The 17705-nt window shown below is 32.2% G+C and overlaps 1 long non-coding RNA gene across 3 annotated transcripts; it reads right to left on the bottom strand.

The window, feature by feature from the left end:
* Positions 1 to 2075: 2075 nt before the first annotated feature.
* LOC111696800 (uncharacterized) lies at positions 2076 to 17304 on the bottom strand. 3 transcript variants are annotated; one of them, XR_002764163.1, is made up of 6 exons: positions 17245 to 17304; positions 15589 to 15635; positions 10245 to 10324; positions 5342 to 5425; positions 3498 to 3569; positions 2076 to 2818 (listed from the first exon to the last, which is right to left on the bottom strand). It is a non-coding gene; the product is annotated as an uncharacterized LOC111696800 (long non-coding RNA). The 3 variants fall into 3 exon arrangements; XR_002764162.1 differs by lacking the exons at positions 10245 to 10324; positions 17245 to 17304 and adding an exon at positions 16619 to 16732 and having other exon boundaries at positions 2080 to 2818; XR_002764161.1 differs by lacking the exon at positions 10245 to 10324 and having other exon boundaries at positions 2081 to 2818.
* Positions 17305 to 17705: the final 401 nt, after the last annotated feature.

The following is a 17705-nucleotide window of genomic DNA, read 5'->3' as shown; positions in this document are numbered from 1 at the left end:
AACTAAACTAAACTAGTTTGTCTAAGTGTAGTTTCAAAACTAATCAAAATCATGTTTCTTTGCTTTCCATGTCTACTGGTAGTTCTAATAATCCTGGGAATTTTGGCAGAAAAAAATAACATTTTTTAAAATTAGAATTTAAGACACTTCTGAATGTCTAGTATTCTTAACCCAAAGTTGAATCCAACCAATGAAATTTTTTTCCCTGTGATTATTTGGGCATCTGTCACTTCTTTAATATAAACTATATAATCAAAAGTCTTTTTATTATCATAATTTGTGCTTTGTCTTATTATGTATTGCCATAATATTTCATTTTTCTTTATCATTATGTATATATATATACATTATACAATACATTTTATGTATATCTGTATCATTAAACATATTTTAAAATCTGTGTGTTACATTTCAGATATATGGTAAATATAATATACTAGGCTTTCAGGACGCTTCGCGCCCAACTTATTTTTCAATTGTGAAAATTTTCTCTTTGCATACATTGAAAATCAAAAACAAAAAAAGTTCGCGGTTCTTATAAAAAAATGTCATGGATTTTCAAAATTTAATGAAAATCAAATTTTGTTCAGGTCCCACACAAATTCGGGCCCGATTGGATACACACAAAAAAAACAGACAAACAAGCAAATTATGTGCATACAGTGGTTGGCGATTATATCAATACAATGAAGAGGACCTTCGATTTCAATTGATTTATATCAAGCAGTTAAACAGCATGGATACACTTCAAATTAGAAGCCAAGAGAAACTGTCAAATTAGTAAGCCTCTCTTTGATTACGTACGTGTAAGCTTGTAATTCGAAAAAAGCTTGTTAACCATCAAACCTAAAAACATAAAAAGTCGTCTTCAGTGTATTGCTAAAATCACCTATACCACTGTAGATGCATGTAAGTCAAAAGAAAACGTGATTAGCGTTGTTTTACAAAACGTTGCGCTGAAGACCATAAAACCATAGAAATTAAAGTTTTTGCAATTTTGTGACTGTATGAACAACGAACATCAATATAAAAAAGGGCAGATCATTAATTGAACAACGCAACTCTAATTATTAATTTCTGCACAAATGCTGTAAGTCTGGTAAATTATTAGCACATAATTAGCACATGAGTGCAAATATTGTTCTCAGAAAAGTCTAAAAATTGAAGAAAAAAATTTGTCTTCAAAACCTTGAAAATTTTTTTGGGGGGAAACAATTCTGACATGAGGGCTCACTTCCCCCTAGACCCCCCCCCCCGGGGATTTTAAGGGGAGGGGGCATAAAAAAGTTTGTGCTTGCTGTGAAGATGACCTGTAACTGTCAAATAAGTGTAAAAACACACATTTTCCGAACGGACGGGATTTATGGAGAAAAAAATTCGTTTCGCAGATTTTTCCCCCAATGTACCAAAAAGATCTTTAATACATATTGATGAGTTGATTTATATATTTAACCATAAAGATGAACCTTGCAAAAAATCCTAAAATAGTATTTAACTAAAATTCAACGTCAAGCCCGTTTTTTTTCAACAAACTCTAGGTATGTATGTACTATGTTCACTATGTATGTACTATGTATGTACTATGTATTTATATAAAATTACATATAAATGTTGAAGAGTTTTTGACGAAGCAAATGCTAAGAATAGACCTTCTTCTCAGGTTATGGTTATTTTTATGATAATAATACTTTTTATTTAATTATATAATTATCTATTTATCGACTTGATTTATTCATTTATTATTTATTTCTACTTCTCTATTTCCGTTTATTCTTAGTTTTGATCATTGGTATATTATCTTCGCCATGGCTGGCCAAACAGCTGGACCAAACTGGCTAAACAGCTGGACCAAACTGGCTAAACATCTGGACCAAACTGGCCAAACAGCTGGACCAAAATGGCTAAACAGCTGGTCCAAACTGGCCAAACAGCTGGACCAAACGGGCCAAACAGCTGGACCAAACTGGCCAAACAGCTGGACCAAACTGGCCAAAAAACTGGACCAAACTGGCCAAACAGCTGGACCAAACTGGCCAAAAAGCTGGACCAATCTGGCCAAACAGCTGGACCAAACTGCCCAAACAGCTGGACCAAACTGGCTAAACAGCTGTACCAAACTGGCTAAACAGCTGTACCAATCTGGCCAAACAGCTGGACCAAACTGGCTAAAACCCTTTAGATAGGAAATCGATGGGAATCCCTTGGAGTAAGTTAAGCTTATGGACATTTTTTCAATTCTACGGAAAACGCCGGGCAGTTAAACTAAAATCATGATTCAATACAAAGCGCGGGTAAACGGCGAAAGTATCTTTGACTATGATAATAATATAAACCTGGGCAGCGCCGGGCACTCGAGATAGTATTAAAAAATTCACTATTTTCTTTTCTATAAAATTTCTTATATTCGTTCATCTATTTGCCATTTTCCTATCTGCCTTCTTAGAAATTATCTACATAGCATCGGTAAATTTTACTAAATGGGTTATCCTATGATATAACCTCAGAATATATATACTCTGAATATATATATATATATTCTGAGGATATAACACTGTAAAGCACTGTTTTATCCATTATAAATATAATATATTGTTTTAACAATTTGATACTACATTAATATTATGTACACAATTTTAGCTAGGCTTTTGAGCATATTAAACTATCTTTTGGTGTCTGCATCGAATAATCTATGGGATCATTTTTAGCTGTAAAATGTACATTGAATGTACATATTCCATGGTACACACACTGAACAGTGTAAACTGGACAGTACTGCAGATCTTCAATGGCGTTGGTTGGTCATAACTCAACATATCGGCTGGAACAAATAGAATTGATTAACATATAAACTATAGAAAAAATCGAATTGGTCCACATATCAGCTAGAACAAAATAGAATTGATTCACATATCAGCTAGAACTAGGATTTCCAAAGAAATTTTCGTTGAACGAAATTGCGAATTTCAATGTACTTTGGACGAAATTTTCGACCTCATTTTTGAGAAAATTTCATCCATTTTCAAGAAATTTTCATACGTTAACAATCGAATTTTTTTCCACTTTGAAATTAATTTAATATGCAGACGCATTATCTAGGTTGTGAGTATGTGTACTTTTGACTGACCCCCCCCCCCCAACCAGCCGTAATGGCGTTAATATGTTATCAAAACATTTGGTAAAATAATATTAAAATTTCGCGAAAATGGGTGTTTGAACACTTTTGCGAAAAAAATACGATTTTGAACGAAAGGCTGAACACTTTTGTAAAAAAATGTTAACAAAAATTTTCGCAAAAATCAACGAAAATTTGTGCTTTCGTTCGCATTTTCGTAAGCTGAATGAAATTTTCAATAACAGCTATTTAAAGTGCACGAGTTAAGTTTTTCTGATCTGACGTCATCATTGCTTATTTACAAATAAAACTGGCCAATCTTAGTCCCCCCCCCCCGGAAAAAAAACTTTATTATTAAACTATTATTATGACAGCGTTGAAATACCTGAGTTTTTACTAGACTGAATGTTGTAGACTGTATCTAAGTATCCGCATTGAGTTCAACAAATCAGAACGGCTAGAACATAATTAGAGTTAGGATCTTGGAAGAGCTTGTATAGGGAATCTTTAGGGGATTTTATATAACAAATTTTATTTAATTGAGAATATATTGGCACTTCTTCAATTTTTATCTGATGCTTCTGCAGGAATATAAACCCTGGAACCTTACATTATTAACTGAAGTTAACCTAGAGTTATCCAGCTCTAACAATAAAAAACAGGGTTTCCTTAGCATTTGAAAAAAGTAAAAATAGCGCAGATCAATTTTATGTTGCCCGTTGACAAAAGATAGTGAAAGTTTACTTTCAAAGAACCACAAGAGGGCAAAAATAAGGAAAAGTTTATTCAAAATTCAAAAAATATGGAAAAAAGAATTTCATATGGCTAAAAAACGGAAAATTTACTTACAAAGAATCTCGTAAGGGCTAAAGGATTAAAGGAAAATTCACTTATAAAAAACTACATGAGTGCAAAATTTACTCACAAAAAACCGTATGACGGCAAAAATAAAAAAAAGAAAATTTACTTTAAAAAACAAATTGAGATTAAGGAAAAAAGGAAAGTTTACTTTAAAAAAACTATTAAAGGACAAGGAATGAATGGAAGCAGAAACATTTTGAATTGTACATTTTCGTCTAACAACATTTTGAGTAGTACATTTTCGTCTAACAACATTTTGAATAGTACATTTTAGTCTAACAACATTTTGAATAGTACATTTTCGTATAACAACATTTTGAATAGTAAATTTTTGTCTAACAACATTTTGAATAGTATAGTAACATTTTGTATAGGTAACATTTTGTATAGGTAAATTTCGTATAGATAACATTTTGTATAGGTAACATTTGTTATAGGTTGCATTTTATATAGGTAACATTTTGTTTCTAGGTAACATTTCGTATAGGTTACATTTTGTATAGGTAACATTTTGCGTAGGTAACATTTCGTATAGGTTACATTTTGTATAGGTAACATTTTGCATAGGTAACATTTCGTATAGGTTACATTTTGTATAGGTAACATTTTGCATGGGTAACATTTGGTATAGGTTACATTTTGTATAGGTAACATTTTGCATAGGTAACATTTCGTATAGGTAACATTTTGTATAGGTAACATTTTGTATTGAAAACACCAAGGGTAATTTATAAGCTGTTTAATAAGCTATTGAACATATATATATTTTTTACTGATTTATTATCTATCAGATTTCATGTATTCTTGATCAGGCAGGATGCCAAACTGTTCAGCAAGTAATTTAATGTTACTTTCAGGTCCAATAGTTGACAGTCTTTATGATAATTATTTTCCAGTATGGCATCCTTACCTTGACGAGCAAACTTATAGTAAGTCTTATCAGAAAGGATAGGTTTAGAAAATGGTGTCATTTTTCGGATTTTATTCATCTTGATTCATGGATTTCTTTGCAACCTATTTCCATTCGTGTATTGTATAGTGATAATACACGAAAAATTATATAGTGATTATACAAAAAATTACCTTTACGAAATGTCACCCATAAAAAAAATTATCTATACAAAATGTTACCTATACAAAATGTTACCTATGCAAAATGATACCTATACGAAATGTTAGTATACGGAAATGTACTATACATAATGTTACCTATGCAAAATGTTACCTATGCAAAATGATACCTATACGAAATGTTAGTATACGAAAATGTACTATACATAATGTTACCTATGCAAAATGTTACCTGTACAAAATGTTAGTATACGAAAATGTACTATACATAATGTTACTGATCCAAAATTTACTTACAAAGAACCACATAAGAGCAAAGATGAGGAAAAGTGAGGCAATGAATGTGATGAAAACAAGAAGATGGCCGAGGGGAGTGTAGCCCTAAATATAAATAAATACAACATTAGTTTTTTTTCTATTTGTTCTCCAATAATTCAATCTATAAATATTTACATATGTATAGCTATGTGATAAATGATAATACACCGTACAACATCAACATACAATTTACAGTACGGTGTACAGCGTAAACAGTACATCATAATATTTTTTTAAAAATCATACAGACATTGCAAGATATTTCTTTAATCCAAATGTCGTCCCAATTAAAATTTTTTTTCTTCAAAATTTCGGTGCCGCTAAAAAAATGTTTGACGGACAAAACACGATCTGTAAACTGAAATATTGAACAAAAAATAAGAATATATTTGCAAATTTATTCCATTTTTTTAAATAAAGATTAGAAAAGTTGAAAAACAAATCTAACAACATGATTGATAAATATCTGACTTCTAACTTTATAGAGGGTTGAGATTGGAGCTAAGTATACATTTAGTTTTGATCCGGACCCTGAGACCGCAATATAAGAAATTGATCTAGACCCTGGGGCCACAATATAAGAAATTTATCCGCAATAACAGAAATTGAATCTAGACCCTCGGACTACAATAAAAGAAGTTGATCTAATACGCACCCCCTTCTCCACTCTCTACTCCTCCCCTCTCCCTCTATCTCTGGCCAAACCAAAGCGGATATAGAAGATCAGTGCTAAACAATTTGTTACCGTCAAAAAAGAAATATCCGAAAAAGTAATTCCATACAACTAGAGGTCGGTTCATAGAGCTTTCTTATCTATAGAGATAGTTAGAGAACGGTTCATAGAGTTCTCTAAATATCTTTATATAGAGATCAGTTCATAAAGTTCTCTAGATATCTTTATTTAAAGATTAGTTCATAGAGTTCTTTAGATATCTTTATACAGAGATTAGTTCATAGAGTTCTTTAGAGATATATATCATTTCAGTTTACAGGATTCTCTAGAATTTTGTAAAGATGTTTTAGAAATCGATTAACGTTTTTCGTAGAGTTCGTTAAAGATAGTTATATAGTTCGATTGATAGTTAGTTAGAGTCATATGAGATCGGTTAATGGGGTTTGTTAGAGATGTTCATAGAAATCTATTCATACAGTTTTTTCTAGATAGCTAAAGAGGCCCTATAGTTATAAAGATTAGAATTTAGAGTGCTTAAGAGAAAACAATGTTTCGAGGTTTTTAGTTGTTTAAGTTACTGTAACTTTTAATAATAACAAGTTTTTCACTAGTAAATTCAGACTGTCATAACTGTAGCAAATATAGAGTCCCATAGTAAATTATGTTGAACATTGTTCATATAGCTAATTCTGCCATTAGTAAATACGTAAATCATGTATTACGATAAACTTATTCTGTGTAACTCCGCCATACCCATATTGTAATTGTTTAACTCTGTTATATATAACAATTACGCAGTTAAGGACCCAGTTCTAAACTAAACTGAGTAAATATAAGTTAGTTGATAGAGTAACTCCGTACTGCTTACTGCGAGAGAGTAATCGATTCCTGTTTTGAAACAGGTTGTCCCCTTTAATTTGGAATCGATAGTTAATAGCTTGTTTGATAGCTAGGCTTGTGGCCCTATGAAGCACTTAGAGCACGATTAATAGCTTGTTTGAAAGCTACGCTTGTGTCCCTGTGTGACATTTAGAGTCCAATTAAAAGCTACCGAGATCGCGCCCAGTGGTAGTGGGGTTGATAGTTCACAGGATTGTAAACTGTGGACAGTGTCCTGGTTGACTTTGATAGCGGATGGGTTGTACCTGGATAACTACGTTTTGAAGATTAGCTATTGAGTAGGGCTTTACTACATAACCATGCTCATTCAGCAAGAAGTAACAGTAGACAACATTATTTTGTGGCGTTGGACGATCATTACTTTCCTTCGGAATTATTTTTATGATTAATTTTTATATAAAAAATTATATTATGCTTTCTCTAATGTACTCTATATACAAATCAGTTCTGGAGATAAGATTAGGCATACAAGAATACACATCAGACTTAAAGAGGCATACTTAGATCTACGATAGATCTATACACAGGTCTACATAGATTTACAATAGAACTGTGCATAGGCCTACATAGATCTACGATATAACTGTACATAGGCCTACATAGATCTACGATAGAACTAAACATAGGCCTACATTTATCTAAGATAGAACTATACATAGGTCTTCATAGATCTACGAAAGAACTATACATAGGCCTACATAGATCTACGATAGAACTATACATAGATCTACGATAGATCGAAACATAGGCCTATAGATCTACAATAGAACTATACATAGGCCTACATAGATCTACAATAGAACTATACATAGACCTACATAGATCTACGAGAGAACTATACAGGGGCCTACATAGATCTACGATAGAACAATTCATAAGCCTACATAGATCTACGATAGATATATACAGAGCCTACATTGATCTAAGATAGAACTATATATAGGCCTACATAGATCTACAATAGAACTATACATAGGCCTACATAGATCTACGATAGAACTAAACATAGGCCTACATAGATCTACGATAGAACTAGACATAGGCCTACATAGATCTACGATAGAACTATACATAGGCCTACATAGATCTACGATACAACTATACATAGTCCTACATTGATCTATGTTAGAACTATACATAGGCCAACATAGATCTACGATAGAACTATACATAGGCCAACATATATCTACAATAGAACTATACATAGGCCTACTTAGATCTACGATAGAACTAAACATAGGCCTACATAGATCTACGATATAACTAGACATAGGCCTACATAGATCTACGATAGAACTATACATAGGTCTAAATAGATCTACGATAGATATCTACAGAGCCTACATAGATCTACGATAGAAGTAAACATAGGACTACATTGATCTACGATAGAACTATACATAGCTAAGTATAAGAATAATAATTGCTTGTTTTGTTTCAGACCGAATAATTTTATCATCTACCACTGACAACTAGCAACTTTGTTAACAAGCTTCAAAATAACTTATTTCTTTCTGAAGAAATCTTTTTAAAAAATATGCTTTTACAACATTAATTTATTTTACGTCAGGCGTTGAAATATATGGATATATATCACACTGAACTAGACAAAAGGCGATGGAACGACTTTGTGACCTTATTGTTCCTCTAGTTTTGGTTTCACGCACAAGTATCAGAAAAGCAATGTATCCGGGTACAGATTAGCAAATTCAAAGCATCTCTGTTCTTCTCAATAGCTCCTCAGTGAAAGTAGTTTTGAGTAAAAACATCATCATTTCAATCTGAAGTGCAAACTAGTAAAGATAATTCCGAACAAACAAACTGTTAAAAATATGAATCAACAATTAATAGAAAATAAATAGAAAGACGGGCAAAGTATTTGTGGTTATAAAAATCATAAATGTTGAGAAGAAAATTGATCAAAATATATCCCCTTCTCCCTCACTCTTAATTCTACCGAGGGCCGGGAGGAAGGCCAGCCCCAACAATTTCTAGTCCGAACCACATTCTTCTCATTTTCTTGTCCGAGCCACCTCGAAATCCTCGTCCTTCCTATGTTATTTTTTCAAAGTGTCTAATCCTCCAGAAAGAAACTATTTTTTAAGAATTGGGTCACGTCATAAATATTGAATTTTTGTAAATCGAAAAAAATAGTTTCAATTGAATTAAAGTTTTCAAGTTCAATGTCCTTAAAAATGTTCACCCTTTTTACACGCATTTTCAGATATTCCTGGTGTAGAATGCCGCAAATAACTCAGAGGTTAAAGAACTTTATTCTTTTCCGGGGGGTTCCATGGGGAAAATGACAGGCAGAGGAATGCCAAATATTTTGCTATTTATTTTATATCGCGAAGGTAGGCCATTACGGAGGCAGAAGAGATTTAAATTTTACCTAAATAAAGTTTGTCATCATTCTCATGGCTATAAAGATTCCATCATGATGTAATTATTGCATACTTAAATCTATCCATATTTTATGCCCTTATGTGGCCAGAGCTATAAAACTTTAGAATGATGGATATCGGGATTAATGCTTAATCCAATCTTTTTCTTAATCTCCAGATTAAATATTGCTTGTTCTCCTCATGAATTTAATCTCCAGATTAATTAAAAGATCAGGATTAAGGATATCACATTCTAAAGTTTTCAGCAATGATTTTTAAAAAATTGTCAGATCTTCAAGAATAAGAATCGAAGGACGAGGATTTCGAGGGGGCTCGGATTAGAAAATGTTGTGACTGGCCTTCCTCCCCTCGTCTATCTATGCTTCTTCACACACGGATATTTGGTGTCATCAAGATAAAATATATCTACACCAAATATTGAAAATATATTCAATATACAAGAGATATTGAAAATGTTCAATACCTAAAACAAGCAAAAAACTGTATTTTTGATTTGCCTCCGTACAAAATCAATGTGTTCTCCACGTGAAAAAGTCATATAGTGTATGACAAAGAATACATATTAATAACATTTTAGTTTTTAGTCATTCTCCTTTGATTCTACCATTTTGATAGCCATGTCTAAAAGCTTTACCTAGTGTATCATAATTTTTTGAGAGACCATGAAATCTTTGGTCATTATTGATAGGTTGAACATAACGATATGATTTATTTAATTAATTATACAGGAAACTGAGAAAATACTCTTGAAGATATTGGAATAAAAAATGTTACAAAATTTGCATACATACCTTGGCTATGCATTGCATATATGTAACAGAGAGAGATTTATAGAGAGAGAAGGAATGTTAAAGGAAGGATGTAAAATTAAATTAATTTTCAAGATTTTAGGATGAAAAATGACCTGAAGATTGTTCTCTAACACACAACTTTTCATTTTATCCTGTTCCGTCATCTTCATTTTTCATTTTTCATTCTTCAAATCTAGAATCAGAAGAGAGTTGAAAAATGAATGGGAAAAAGGAAGTCATCGATTGGGAGCGATGGATCCAATTAAAAAAATGTTGAGAGGGGTCGAATTAACGGAAATAGAAAAAGGGAAGGATCGAAGAACCAGGGGGGGTTAGAAAAAGGGAAGGATATAAGGACCGTGGGGGGGGGGGATAGAAAAGAGGAAGGATAGCAGGACGGGGGGGGGGAGGAATATATTCAAGTATTGAGAATTGTTGGCGAAATGAAAGGATGATCACTGTAAACTAGACAGGAGGAGAAAGTAAATTCACTACTGCTACGACTTTGTGACCTCGTAGAAACTTTGGTTTTTATTTTATGGATTAAAAACATTAAATATTTTGATCTTTCGTTTAATTTACTTTAGTTTGACGTGTGCAGATAGGGAAATGGAAAAGATAAAGATGAAGAAAGATGAAGAATAATGAAGAAAGATGAAAAAAGATGAAGAAGGATGATGAAAGATGAAAAAAGTTCCAAAGAAACAAAGTCCTTATAAACATGTAAGAAATAAATGACAACAGAAATGACAGATTTTTTTTTAGATTAAGAACGCATAAATTAGTAGAAAAGGATTGAAGGTATTGGATAGATGTAAAATAGATGTATATTGGATCGGAAACAAATAGTATTACTCATGAGTTAATTAAGATTTCCGATTTCCGAGATAGATAGATAGATAAATAGATAGATAGATAGATATTTAGATCGATCGATATATATGTAGATAGATAGTTAGATATGTAGATACATGTATAGAACGATAAATAAATAGCAGGATAGATATATAGACAGTTAGATAAATAAACAGACAGAAAGAAATATATATCACCCTGAACTAACGAGAGAGTGAAGCATTTGGTTTCTTTTATTTGAAATCAAACGTGTTTTCGTCTATAACTCAACAGTCGAGTATTTAGACTTACAGATTTGTTTATTTTATACTTCTTCATTCAAAATGTATATGCCAACAAAAAAGTATTTAAAATAAAAGGCTATACAATTATGTAAAAGGGGTCAAATTGTGGTCGAAAGTCACAGTTTTCTGAAATATTGACAGAACCGTTAAATCCACGTGATATATACAGATAGATGGATAGATATAAAGTTAATTGGAGATAAATAGATAGATGGTAAGATAAATAGACGATATTATAGATCATAGAAGATCAGAAATATAAACATATAGAAAGATAGATACATAGATAGATATATAGATAGATAGATATATAGATAGATATATAGATAGATAGATAGATAGATAGATAGATAGATATATATATAGATACATAGACAGATATATAGATAGATATATAGATAGATAAATGACTGAAAGTAGCAAAGCTCAAGTCTCAGCCTTAAATCCATTTATTACCAGTGACTGGATATTTATCAAGCACCGTGGAAATAATTTTACATTATATATATGATAAATATATTATATATTAGATATATAGGTAGAGATTACATTATACATATATTCATCTCTTTAGTCATATCTAGGCCATATTTCCTAATATAAATGCATGGGTATATAACCTAGAGGGGGAGATATGTTTAGATGTGGGGGGGGGGATCTAATAATAACATTCAATGTGGGGGAATTCAGGCCAATTTAAAAACGCTGCTTAAGATTGAAATTGTTATGGATATTTAGGCCTGACCTGACATCTAAATATTATCCTTCATGTCTAACTAGAAATCTAAATCTTATCCTTCATGTCTAACTAGACATCTAAATCTTTTTCTTCATGTCTAACTAGACATCTAAATCTTATCCTCCATGTCTAACCAGACATCTAAATCTTATCCTCCATGAACTAACCAGACATCTAAATCTTATCCTCCATGTCTAACCTAACATCTAAATCTTATCCTCCATGTCTAACCTGACATCTAAATCTTATCCTTCATGTCTAACCTGACATCTAAATCTTATCCTCCATGTCTAACCTGACATCTAAACCTTATTCTCCATTCTAACCTGACATCTAAATCTTATCCTCCATGTCTAACCTGACATCTAAATCTTATCCTCCATGTCTAACCTGACATCTAAATCTTATTCTCCATTCTAACCTGACATCTAAATTCTAACCTGACATCTAAATCTTATCCTCCATGTCTAACCTGACATCTAAATCTTATCCTCCATGCACTAACCTGACATCTAAATCTTATCCTTCTTGTTTAACCTGACATCTAAATCTTATCCTCTTTTTTATGCACGTACGTTTTTTTTTGAACAAACGATTTTTCTGAAAAAACAATCGTTCACTTAGAAAACGAATGAAATAAGATGGAAAATGAACGAACATTCTGAATCTTTAAAATGTATCTTTAAAATCTAAAATTTTAAATCCAACTATTGTTTCGGGGCCAATAAAAACTGAATACTGGCAGGATTCAATACGATTTCAGATTAAATATACATATTAATACTGTTAATGTTGGGAAGTTAAACATTTCTTTGTCTCTGCTGATGGTTTATGGAGGGAGAGGAGGGGAGGAAGGTCAGCCACAACGATTTCTAGTCCGAGCCACATTCTCCTCATTTTCTCGTCCGAGCCACCTCGAAATACTCGTCCTTCGCTTATTATGTGTTTTTAAGTTTCTAAATCTTGAAGATAAAGCTATCTTTTAAAAATCAGGCCACGTTAGGGCATAAAATATGGATAGACTAAAGTATTGCAATGATTACATCATGTTAAAATCTTCAAAGCCATGAGAATGATGTCAAATTTTATTTAGGTGAAACTTATTCTCCTTCTGCCTCCGTAAAGGCTAACCTTTGTGATACGAAATAAATAGCAAAATATTTGGCATACCTTTGCCTATAATTTTTCCCATGGAACCACCCGAAAAATTCTTGGTTTTCGCTAAAATTACCAAAAAAGAATTAAAGTTCTATAATTTTGGAATTATTTGCGGCATTCTACACCTAGATTATCTGAAAATGCGCGTAAAAAAGGTGAATATTTTTTAGTACATTAAATTCTATTGAAAGTATTTATTTCGATTTATAAAAATTCAATATTTCGTTAATGTTCTAACGTGACCAGATTCTTAAAAAATTGCTTTTTCTTTGGAGAATTGAACACTTTAAAAAGCTAATATTCAAAGGACTAGGATTTCGAGGTGGCTCGGACGAGAAAATGAAGAGAATGTGGCTCGGACTAGAAATTGCTCTCTCTCCCCTCGGGAGAGAGAGCAATTAATTGTTGGATAATCTAGTATTTAATCTTCAATTAATTATTGTATAATCTTCAATTAATTATTGTATAATCTAGTATTTAATCTTCAATTAATTATTGTATAATATAGTATTTAATTATCAATTAATGACTGTATAATCTAGTATTTAATCTTCAATTAATTATTGTATATCTAGCATTTTACCTTCAATTAATTATTTTAAAATCTAGTATTTAATCTTCAATTAAATATTGTATTATCTAGTATTTTACCGTCAATTAATTATTTTATAATTTAGTATTTAATCTTTAATTAATTATTGTATTATCTAGTATTTTACCTTCAATTAATTTATGTATTATCTACCATTTTATCTTTAAATAATTATTGTATTATCTGGTATTTTATCTTTAATTAATTATTGTGTTATCTAGTATTTTATCTTTAAATAATTTTTGCATTAACTAGTGGCGTAAAGTGCATTATTTGGTTGTATTAAAATTGCTGAATTTGGTTAGATCTTTCTTTCACCCCAATATGTTAACCTCTGCTTATAATGTTTTAATCAAGTTTGTATATGTATCTGTAGTCAAGAAATTTTTGTTTCACTCAGTGTAACATTTAAAAGACATTGAAAAAGAAGTATGCAAAATAATGCATTTTTGAAATTTTGTAGCTATGAAATACAATTAAATATTAAATTAAAATATTTTCGTAAATTGTGGTATTTGGTTATACAAGAAATTGCGGAGTTTGGTTATAGTTTTACATTAATAAACGTCAAAACGGCTGAACCGATCGGACCCAATTTTTTTACAAAAAATCTTGAACTTCGTAAAAATCTCCAAAATTTGTTATGTTTTTTAATAATGTACGAAGAGAAAATGCTCAAGGCTAGAGCAAGAAGAATAACCTGCCAGGAGGAAGTGGAAGAAGAAGTGGAAGTGGAAGAGGAAGAGAAAAAGGACGAGACAGGAAAAGGAAAAGGAAGGCCAAGAGGAGGAGGAAAGCACCAGGATTTTTTTTGTGATATTAATTTTATTTGTTTTACGAATTTTCTAAATAAGATATACTTTTTGATAATTTATATTTTCAAAATAATAGAAAGAAAGATTTATGTGGGAGAAAAGGTTTTCAAACAATTTGTTTTTTCAAACAATTTGTATTTAACTAAAGTGAGATATAGGTATTTTTCCTGAAAATTTGAAAAGTTAAGCTTAATTATAAACAAATAACGCAATTGACTCTATTTTATCTTTAAATAATTTTTATATAACGCCACCCCATTCACACAACCTATATCTAGGTTCCGTTCATGGCTGCACTATCTCTCCCGATCTCCTCTGGAGTCCTCCAGGATGGCACTGCTATATGTCTGATACTTTGTGATCTTTATTATGTCCTTGTCTATCTTTCTTTACCATGTCATATCTCTAGCAGTGTCCTTTTTCTAGATACTGATGTACCGAAGACCTTAAGGCCTTTCCGTGTTTACTTCGTATACAAGTCTGAACCTCGTCTCTTCTCGTCCTTCTCGAAACCCCAGAGGACTGATCCGGAAGCGCACCTGTTCCTGTTGCTTGTGCGGTACCAGGTGGTCCCTCTCCTTGCTGATCTCCCTACTCCTCACCTAGACGAGACCGCGCGCCCAAACGCGCTCGGACTGAACTAAGAGGACTTACTCTAGCTGAGCAGATACCCAAGGTGTGTATTCTTACGTAATCTAGTTTTTATCCGCCCTCAATTAATTATTGTATATTGTTGTATTTAATCTTCAATTAATCTTTGCATATTCTTGTATACAATATTCATTAACTTTTGCATATTCTTGTATTTCGTCTAAAATTAATTCTTGTGTTATCTAGTATCCTATCTTCCCAAGGCGAACATTGTAAGCAATGGACGATGATGGGGGGGGGGGGGGGCAGAATTGGTAACATCAGAATCCCCCTTCCCTCTACAAAATATCTCAGTTGCGCCTCTGCATCAATAGTTAGTGACCAAACCCCAAACCTGGATAATATTAAAGATTTTAAACAAACCTGGGATCCACGGCAAAAGTTCCCCATGATAACTCTATTGGTCCATTCTAAAAATATAATACAAATTGCTTAACGTCTAACTTGTCTTTCAATTTGAGGGTTACAATGGCAAATAGATTTATCAGTGTCAGACGAGATTTCGTAATTTTTTCCCTTTTCTTTTGTTCAGAAATTCGAATGTTGCGAGTTAAAGATACAGATATTCCAACAAAGGAAGACATTTTGAAGACCACCGTACAGTACTGGCTGTGAGTGTGCAGTGTACAGGGACCAGATTTTATTAAAAACGAGAAGTAGCTGAACTGGCAGAGGTAGTTTAACAACTTCTTTTGCCCTGGTTTAAGATTAAGAGAAGTGGTTCTCGCTATCCATTAAATCTGGTCCCGTTGCTGAACAAATATATGTATAATTTTTAGATTTACTGCCTTTAGACCTTCTTTAAAGAGTTTGAGAAGTCGTCATTAAAATCTCCTCTTGTGCGGGTCGCACTGTATCCTTTGAGACCTTCTTTAAAGAGTTTGAGAAGTCGTCATTAAAGTCGCCTTCTGTGTGGGTCACACTGTATCAAAGCTCAAATAATCGCATCATCAATATAAAGATAAAGTTCTTCGACAATCATATTAAGCATGAAGTTCAGAAACTATGGAAATTAACAAATTATAAAAACTTGAAACTAATGTAACTAATGGGAAACTTCTTTTAAGATAAAATATTAAGGAAGGATACTAAAGAAAACCAAGGAAATCAAATTTTGAAAAACCCAAAAAGTTAAAGAATCAAAAAAAAAATGAAAGTTGAAACAATAACTGAATAACTAAGACAATAAATTCAAATTCATTAAGGTTAAGTAAAAAAGTTACAATTTCAGAAATTAGCTTGTAATGAAACTTTGGAAAATGTGCATTGTGCTGTACTGAGAGTAAGAAAAAGGGTACCAAAGAAACTTTAAATAAGAAAATGAGACCAGGATTAAAAAAAAAACAATAAAACTGAAAATAAAAACCGTGTAAAAACTGGTAAATAACGAAACTAAGCTATATGTAGAGAAATATGTACTAGAGGAGAAACTAGAGACTGGAACGAAGTTTCTAGTTTACTGGGTTAGATCTAACTGAGTTCCGAACATTATTCAGCCTCGTAGTTGGATTAGACATTTTCCATCCGTCCTCCTTTCCAATCCATCCTCTTTTCTCATCCATCCTACTTTCCTTTCCATTCCATCCTCACTTTACATCCATTCTTCTATCCTTTCCAATCCATCCTCACTTTACATCTATTCTTCTATTCTTTCCTATCTATCACTACTTCACAACTATTCTTCTATCCTTTCCTATCCATCCTCACTTTACATCCATTCTTCTATCCTTTCCAATCCATACTCACTTTACATCTATTCTTCTATTCTTTCCTATCTATCACTACTTCACAACTATTCTTTTATCCTTTCCTATCCATCCTCACTTTACATCCATTCTTCTGTCTTTTCCTATCCATCCTCACTTTTACATCTATTCTTCTATCCTTTCCTATCTATCACTACTTCACAACCATTCTTATCTATTCTAACTCTATATTCTTTCCAGTTCATTCTCTATTCTTACAATTTCTTTTCCAATCCGTCCTTACTTTCACATTCGTTGTCCTATCCATCCTTACTTCATATCCTTTCCAATCCGTCCTCACTTCTCATTCATCCTCCTCTCCTTCAACTCATCACTCACTTTACATCCATTCTTCTGTCTTTTCCTATCCATCCTCACTTTACATCTATTCTTCTATCCTTTCCTATCTATCACTACTTCACAACCATTCGTATCTATTCTAACTCTATATTCTTTTCAGTTCATTCTCTATTCTTACAATTTCTTTTCCAATCCGTCCTTACTTCACATTCGTTGTCCTATCCATCCTTACTTCATATCCTTTCCAATCCGTCCTCACTTCTCATTCATCCTCCTCTCCTTCAACTCATCAATTGCAGTCCATTCTCCTATCCTATCATCCTCATCATCATATTTTCTTTTCATCCGTCCTGTGCATTCCAAAAATTCTCCTTCCATTCATCCATTCCATTTTTTAAAAGAACATTTAAAATCTGAAACTTCTGAAGTTTGATA

This window comes from Eurytemora carolleeae, unplaced genomic scaffold (genome assembly GCF_000591075.1).
Source record: "Eurytemora carolleeae unplaced genomic scaffold, Eaff_2.0 scaffold108, whole genome shotgun sequence".
Classification (NCBI taxonomy): domain Eukaryota; kingdom Metazoa; phylum Arthropoda; class Copepoda; order Calanoida; family Temoridae; genus Eurytemora; species Eurytemora carolleeae.
Note: the sequence above shows the minus strand (reverse complement) of the source record. Positions and strands in the feature narration are given on the sequence as shown.